This window comes from Bos indicus, unplaced genomic scaffold, assembly GCF_029378745.1.
Source record: "Bos indicus isolate NIAB-ARS_2022 breed Sahiwal x Tharparkar unplaced genomic scaffold, NIAB-ARS_B.indTharparkar_mat_pri_1.0 scaffold_70, whole genome shotgun sequence".
Classification (NCBI taxonomy): Eukaryota; Metazoa; Chordata; class Mammalia; order Artiodactyla; family Bovidae; genus Bos; species Bos indicus.
Genome location: NW_027223730.1, coordinates 343,955 through 352,016, shown reverse-complemented (window position 1 = coordinate 352,016; position 8,062 = coordinate 343,955). Strand labels below are relative to the sequence as shown.

The 8,062-nt window shown below is 57.4% G+C and overlaps 1 protein-coding gene and 3 pseudogenes across 11 annotated transcripts in view; all 4 read left to right on the top strand.

Annotated features, from left to right (window-relative positions):
• LOC109578038 (liprin-alpha-1-like) overlaps window positions 1–8,062 on the top strand; it is a 392,515-nt gene that overhangs the window by 54,768 nt on the left and 329,685 nt on the right. The window lies entirely within an intron of this gene.
• LOC139182065 (5S ribosomal RNA) lies at window positions 294–413 on the top strand (annotated as a pseudogene).
• LOC139182064 (5S ribosomal RNA) lies at window positions 3,830–3,949 on the top strand (annotated as a pseudogene).
• Window positions 7,369–7,488, top strand: LOC139182063 (5S ribosomal RNA; annotated as a pseudogene).

The window sequence follows — 8,062 nt, the reverse complement described above, 5'->3', positions numbered from 1 at the left end:
CTCAGCCCAGCCCCCAGGCCCCGCGCGCACGCACGCACGCACGCCCTCCCGGTCAATGGGGGCTCCTGGAAGACCCTCGGGCCCCCGGGCCCGGCCAGGCGCTTGCTGGTCTGGTATTGGCGGTGTTCGGGGGGCGGGCCGGCGTCAGCAGGCCGGAGTCCGGTCGCCGGTCTTGCGGCTCAAGTACAGCACGCCCCCCGACGAGAGGTGCGGCCCGTTGGCCCGACCTGCAGGGCAGAGTGAAAGGGAGGCGAAGCCCAAGGCTCTTAGGGCGCCCCGCGCCAACCGCCTCCGGCTCCGGCCCTATCAGCCTGAAGGCGCCCGATCTCGTCTGATCTCGGAAGCTAAGCAGGGTCGGGCCTGGTTAGGATCTTGGATGGGAGACCACCTGGGAATCCCGGGTGCTCGAGGCTTTTTGCCTACCAGAAGAGGTCCTTTAGCCCCCGCCGCGCGTCCCGATTCTTGGATCCCCCCCGCAGCCCCAGCCCCTCCCAGGCCGCGGGGAGCGGCTGGCCGGGGCCCCGACTCCCGCTGCAGACCTGGGTTGCCTCCGCGCGGCCCGCCAGCCCCTCCGCATTCGCATTCGGCTTCCAGGACACCCGACGACCGGCAGTCCCGTCTCCATCTGGGGCTCCTTTGGCTTGCCTCAGGCAATCCCGGGGCTTGCACGGACTCCAGCCAGAGCCCCAGCCCCCGCCCCACCCCCTGCCTCGCAGGCCATCGCGCATGCGCATGTGCGCACGCACGCACAGATAGATGTGCCCAAACGGGGCATCTATCTTGTTCACTTATACCGTGGGTGTATCTATGCCTGGGAGTCGGACTGCTGAACCATACGCTACTTCCACTTTTAGTTCCTTCGGGAACCTCCATATTCTTTTCCATACCGGCTCTACCCATGCCCATTCCTACTCACCGTGGAGGAGAGTTCCCTTTGCTCCACATCTTCTCCAGCACTGGTTATTGACAGACATCGCAGTGAGGCCCAATCGGACTCATGTGAAGTGGTCCCTCCTTGGAGTTTGGAGTTGAGCCTCTCCAATCATTAGTGATGTGGAGCAAGATGACCTTTTGGAAATGCAGATGCAATGCTGTCACCTCCCTGCTCCAACGGCTCTCGTATTTTCCCAGCATATTGAAGATACGACCACTTCCCTTCAGGCTTGCTCCTCACGTTCTTCTCTGATGTCTTTTGCCTGGAATGCCCTCTGCACTCTTTGGCTTCCATCCCATAGGGCATTTTTCGTTTCTTGAATGTCCTAAGTTTCCCTGGTCACCTAGCCTTCCAAGATGCTATTTTCCCTGCCTGAAATTCTTCCTGCATCTCAACCCTGGTTTACCTAGGTTCAACCTATGGACCTCAACGAAATGGTGCCTCTGGAAAGCCTTCCCTGACACCCAGGTTTTGTGGTGAGGGAAGAGGCCCCTCTATAGGTTCTCAAAGGATCTGCCTGTGATGTATCATTAGAGTCGTCTCAGTGAAAGCAGGAACTCTGTGTCTTCTTCTCTCCGCCTTCTATTCCCTGAAACTTATTACATGCCTCCTAGCTCATCGTAGGTGCTCAGTATTTACTTAGTGTGTGAAAGACAGAAAAGCTCTTGGACGCCTCAAGGGGTCACTTGGCTCGGCACTTTTGATCTCTTTGTCTATTTGGCGAGTCAATTCTTTCCTTTCCTGGGTTGATGTGTACACTATATTCGAGGCACAATCTAAGGCATGAAGACATATCCATACATAGAGGTTCTTGCTTTCAAGGAACTCGTACAGCAGATTTCTACAAGTTAGGGCTTTTCAAATGCTCTAGAAGCATGTGAACGTTCAGTATGCTCCATTTTCATTTCAAAGAAAGATCGTTTGACTTCCATAGCAAAGGTGGAGACCTTCCAACGTTGAGTCCAAGACTTATACCTTGACCATTTCAGGCAAGTCTTGTGGTTCCTTCTGGAGGTGTGTGGCTCTTGCAGAAATGTGAAGATCTTCCATCGTCCTCAGACTTTGGTGTCATTTGCAATCATCCAGAAAGCTTCCAGGTCTAGGTTCCAGACCACCACCACACACAGTCAGTAGCCAACGGAGTGGATTCCAGGAATACGTGTTGTTCACCCGCATTACCGTTGATATTGTTGCTGCACACTCAATGCAGTGGGCAGGGCCTGGATTGTCCACTGGGTCTCATGTGGAATGGAAAGAAGGGCTCCCCCCCCCACACACACACACCCCCACCCCCACTGTTGACAGCCTTGTGACGAGAAACGGTCCCCGAAACAAGAATCAGACAAACCAGAGAAGCCCAGATGATAGTCCTTGAGATGAAGGAACTAAGCAGCTGGTTGCGATGGCACCAAGGGGAAAGGTTGCTCTTTTTGTCTGCCCCTCTACTCCTTTCTTCCTGGACGCCTTAGGGTTTTGTCATGGAGATTTGAAAGAAAGTGCACAAAAGTCATATGTGTTGAATCAAGATTTTGCATTTAACCATCTCTCAAAAAGGAAGAGAGCTTCACCTGCACATGTTTCTTTCAAAACCGTCAATTGCTTTTCAATTCTGGCGTTTCTCTCTTGCCTTGTTCAGTTAGCCTTAACAGTAAAAATCAACGAAAACTACATAAAGATTCAAAGATACCAACAAAGGACAGCTTCTGTTTTTGAAATCATCTTTCCATTTAGTAGAACACGAGCTCTATTCTTTGTATTTTGCCTAGGGAATTAGCAATGTCCTGGTTCAGATGGCAAGGCATCCGTGCGCAGGAGACTGGGGTTTGATCCCTGGGTCGGGAAGATCCCGCCGGAGAAGGAAATGGCGACCCACTCCCAGTATCCTCGCCTGGGAAATGCCACGGAGAGAGGAGCCTGAGGGGCCGCAGTCCATGGGTTGTATTAAAGTTGGGCTCAACCCAGCAACTACGAACACAAGTATTTCCAAAGACCACACTCAAGTGTGTGTGTGTGTGCGTGTGTGTGTGTGTGTGTGTATCTCCTCTTGCCGTCTTGGAGTCTGTCTCGGAATCTTCATGTATTTCTGCCTCTGTATCTCCTGACAGCCAGCCGCCGGCCCGTTCGTCTTGCCCCCGCCTCTCCCAGGCGCTCTGGCTCTGGCTCAGGAGCTTGCGCAGGCCAGCTGTCTCCCTTGGCGTGGGTGCGTGCGAGTGTCTGTGTGTCTGTCTGTGTGCCTGCCTGTGGCTCGTCTGCTCTCTCAGGAAGGTCGAGGGCTTGGCGTGGGGTCAAAGGGGGGGCCTCGGTAGTGCGAAGGGGAGGGGCTGAGGCGCTCCGGTCGACCGCGCCTCCCTGGCTTCTGCTGGGTTTGGGCACCGGACAGGTGCCGGGCAAGTTGGGCGCTCAAGTTTCGCTGCGCCTAGGCCCGCAGGAGCTTCAGAGGCCCCTGGGCCGCGGGGGTTGGGAGGCGGCGGGCGCCGAAGACCGACACATCCGGGGCCGCGCGGGCCTGAGCAGCGAATGGGATCCGGGGGAGGCCCCGCTCAGCCAGCGCGGCCGGGTCTGGAGTTGCCGCGGGTGGGAGGGCGCCGAGACCTCCGCACCCCTCAGCCCAGCCCCCAGGCCCCGCGCGCACGCACGCACGCACGCCCTCCCGGTCAATGGGGGCTCCTGGAAGACCCTCGGGCCCCCGGGCCCGGCCAGGCGCTTGCTGGTCTGGTATTGGCGGTGTTCGGGGGGCGGGCCGGCGTCAGCAGGCCGGAGTCCGGTCGCCGGTCTTGCGGCTCAAGTACAGCACGCCCCCCGACGAGAGGTGCGGCCCGTTGGCCCGACCTGCAGGGCAGAGCGAAAGGGAGGCGAAGCCCAAGGCTCTTAGGGCGCCCCGCGCCAACCGCCTCCGGCTCCGGCCCTATCAGCCTGAAGGCGCCCGATCTCGTCTGATCTCGGAAGCTAAGCAGGGTCGGGCCTGGTTAGGATCTTGGATGGGAGACCACCTGGGAATCCCGGGTGCTCGAGGCTTTTTGCCTACCAGAAGAGGTCCTTTAGCCCCCGCCGCGCGTCCCGATTCTTGGATCCCCCCCCGCAGCCCCAGCCCCTCCCGGGCCGCGGGGAGCGGCTGGCCGGGGCCCCGACTCCCGCTGCAGACCTGGGTTGCCTCCGCGCGGCCCGCGAGCCCCTCCGCATTCGCATTCGGCTTGCAGGACACCCGACGACCGGCAGTCCCGTCTCCATCTGGGGCACCTTTGGCTTGCCTCAGGCAATCCCGGGGCTTGCACGGACTCCAGCCAGAGCCCCAGCCCCCGCCCCACCCCCTGCCTCGCAGGCCATCGCGCATGCGCATGTGCGCACGCACGCACAGATAGATGTGCCCAAACGGGGCATCTATCTTGTTCACTTATACCGTGGGTGTATCTATGCCTGGGAGTCGGACTGCTGAACCATACGCTACTTCCACTTTTAGTTCCTTCGGGAACCTCCATATTCTTTTCCATACCGGCTCTACCCATGCCCATTCCTACTCACCGTGGAGGAGAGTTCCCTTTGCTCCACATCTTCTCCAGCACTGGTTATTGACAGACATCGCAGTGAGGCCCAATCGGACTCATGTGAAGTGGTCCCTCCTTGGAGTTTGGAGTTGAGCCTCTCCAATCATTAGTGATGTGGAGCAAGATGACCTTTTGGAAATGCAGATGCAATGCTGTCACCTCCCTGCTCCAACGGCTCTCGTATTTTCCCAGCATATTGAAGATACGACCACTTCCCTTCAGGCTTGCTCCTCACGTTCTTCTCTGATGTCTTTTGCCTGGAATGCCCTCTGCACTCTTTGGCTTCCATCCCATAGGGCATTTTTCGTTTCTTGAATGTCCTAAGTTTCCCTGGTCACCTAGCCTTCCAAGATGCTATTTTCCCTGCCTGAAATTCTTCCTGCATCTCAACCCTGGTTTACCTAGGTTCAACCTATGGACCTCAACGAAATGGTGCCTCTGGAAAGCCTTCCCTGACACCCAGGTTTTGTGGTGAGGGAAGAGGCCCCTCTATAGGTTCTCAAAGGATCTGCCTGTGATGTATCATTAGAGTCGTCTCAGTGAAAGCAGGAACTCTGTGTCTTCTTCTCTCCGCCTTCTATTCCCTGAAACTTATTACATGCCTCCTAGCTCATCGTAGGTGCTCAGTATTTACTTAGTGTGTGAAAGACAGAAAAGCTCTTGGACGCCTCAAGGGGTCACTTGGCTCGGCACTTTTGATCTCTTTGTCTATTTGGCGAGTCAATTCTTTCCTTTCCTGGGTTGATGTGTACACTATATTCGAGGCACAATCTAAGGCATGAAGACATATCCATACATAGAGGTTCTTGCTTTCAAGGAACTCGTACAGCAGATTTCTACAAGTTAGGGCTTTTCAAATGCTCTAGAAGCATGTGAACGTTCAGTATGCTCCATTTTCATTTCAAAGAAAGATCGTTTGACTTCCATAGCAAAGGTGGAGACCTTCCAACGTTGAGTCCAAGACTTATACCTTGACCATTTCAGGCAAGTCTTGTGGTTCCTTCTGGAGGTGTGTGGCTCTTGCAGAAATGTGAAGATCTTCCATCGTCCTCAGACTTTGGTGTCATTTGCAATCATCCAGAAAGCTTCCAGGTCTAGGTTCCAGACCACCACCACACACAGTCAGTAGCCAACGGAGTGGATTCCAGGAATACGTGTTGTTCACCCGCATTACCGTTGATATTGTTGCTGCACACTCAATGCAGTGGGCAGGGCCTGGATTGTCCACTGGGTCTCATGTGGAATGGAAAGAAGGGCTCCCCCCCCCACACACACACACCCCCACCCCCACTGTTGACAGCCTTGTGACGAGAAACGGTCCCCGAAACAAGAATCAGACAAACCAGAGAAGCCCAGATGATAGTCCTTGAGATGAAGGAACTAAGCAGCTGGTTGCGATGGCACCAAGGGGAAAGGTTGCTCTTTTTGTCTGCCCCTCTACTCCTTTCTTCCTGGACGCCTTAGGGTTTTGTCATGGAGATTTGAAAGAAAGTGCACAAAAGTCATATGTGTTGAATCAAGATTTTGCATTTAACCATCTCTCAAAAAGGAAGAGAGCTTCACCTGCACATGTTTCTTTCAAAACCGTCAATTGCTTTTCAATTCTGGGTTTCTCTCTTGCCTTGTTCAGTTAGCCTTAACAGTAAAAATCAACGAAAACTACATAAAGATTCAAAGATACCAACAAAGGACAGCTTCTGTTTTTGAAATCATCTTTCCATTTAGTAGAACACGAGCTCTATTCTTTGTATTTTGCCTAGGGAATTAGCAATGTCCTGGTTCAGATGGCAAGGCATCCGTGCGCAGGAGACTGGGGTTTGATCCCTGGGTCGGGAAGATCCCGCCGGAGAAGGAAATGGCAACCCACTCCCAGTATCCTCGCCTGGGAAATGCCACGGAGAGAGGAGCCTGAGGGGCCGCAGTCCATGGGTTGTATTAAAGTTGGGCTCAACCCAGCAACTACGAACACAAGTATTTCCAAAGACCACACTCAAGTGTGTGTGTGTGTGTGCGTGTGTGTGTGTGTGTGTGTATCTCCTCTTGCCGTCTTGGAGTCTGTCTCGGAATCTTCATGTATTTCTGCCTCTGTATCTCCTGACAGCCAGCCGCCGGCCCGTTCGTCTTGCCCCCGCCTCTCCCAGGCGCTCTGGCTCTGGCTCAGGAGCTTGCGCAGGCCAGCTGTCTCCCTTGGCGTGGGTGCGTGCGAGTGTCTGTGTGTCTGTCTGTGTGCCTGCCTGTGGCTCGTCTGCTCTCTCAGGAAGGTCGAGGGCTTGGCGTGGGGTCAAAGGGGGGGCCTCGGTAGTGCGAAGGGGAGGGGCTGAGGCGCTCCGGTCGACCGCGCCTCCCTGGCTTCTGCTGGGTTTGGGCACCGGACAGGTGCCGGGCAAGTTGGGCGCTCAAGTTTCGCTGCGCCTAGGCCCGCAGGAGGTTCAGAGGCCCCTGGGCCGCGGGGGTTGGGAGGCGGCGGGCGCCGAAGACCGACACCTCCGGGGCCGCGCGGGCCTGAGCAGCGAATGGGATCCGGGGGAGGCCCCGCTCAGCCAGCGCGGCCGGGTCTGGAGTTGCCGCGGGTGGGAGGGCGCCGAGACCTCCGCACCCCTCAGCCCAGCCCCCAGGCCCCGCGCGCACGCACGCACGCACGCCCTCCCGGTCAATGGGGGCTCCTGGAAGACCCTCGGGCCCCCGGGCCCGGCCAGGCGCTTGCTGGTCTGGTATTGGCGGTGTTCGGGGGGCGGGCCGGCGTCAGCAGGCCGGAGTCCGGTCGCCGGTCTTGCGGCTCAAGTACAGCACGCCCCCGCGACGAGAGGTGCGGCCCGTTGGCCCGACCTGCAGGGCAGAGCGAAAGGGAGGCGAAGCCCAAGGCTCTTAGGGCGCCCCGCGCCAACCGCCTCCGGCTCCGGCCCTATCAGCCTGAAGGCGCCCGATCTCGTCTGATCTCGGAAGCTAAGCAGGGTCGGGCCTGGTTAGGATCTTGGATGGGAGACCACCTGGGAATCCCGGGTGCTCGAGGCTTTTTGCCTACCAGAAGAGGTCCTTTAGCCCCCGCCGCGCGTCCCGATTCTTGGATCCCCCCCGCAGCCCCAGCCCCTCCCGGGCCGCGGGGAGCGGCTGGCCGGGGCCCCGACTCCCGCTGCAGACCTGGGTTGCCTCCGCGCGGCCCGCGAGCCCCTCCGCATTCGCATTCGGCTTCCAGGACACCCGACGACCGGCAGTCCCGTCTCCATCTGGGGCTCCTTTGGCTTGCCTCAGGCAATCCCGGGGCTTGCACGGACTCCAGCCAGAGCCCCAGCCCCCGCCCCACCCCCTGCCTCGCAGGCCATCGCGCATGCGCATGTGCGCACGCACGCACAGATAGATGTGCCCAAACGGGGCATCTATCTTGTTCACTTATACCGTGGGTGTATCTATGCCTGGGAGTCGGACTGCTGAACCATACGCTACTTCCACTTTTAGTTCCTTCGGGAACCTCCATATTCTTTTCCATACCGGCTCTACCCACGCCCATTCCTACTCACCGTGGAGGAGAGTTCCCTTTGCTCCACATCTTCTCCAGCACTGGTTATTGACAGACATCGCAGTGAGGCCC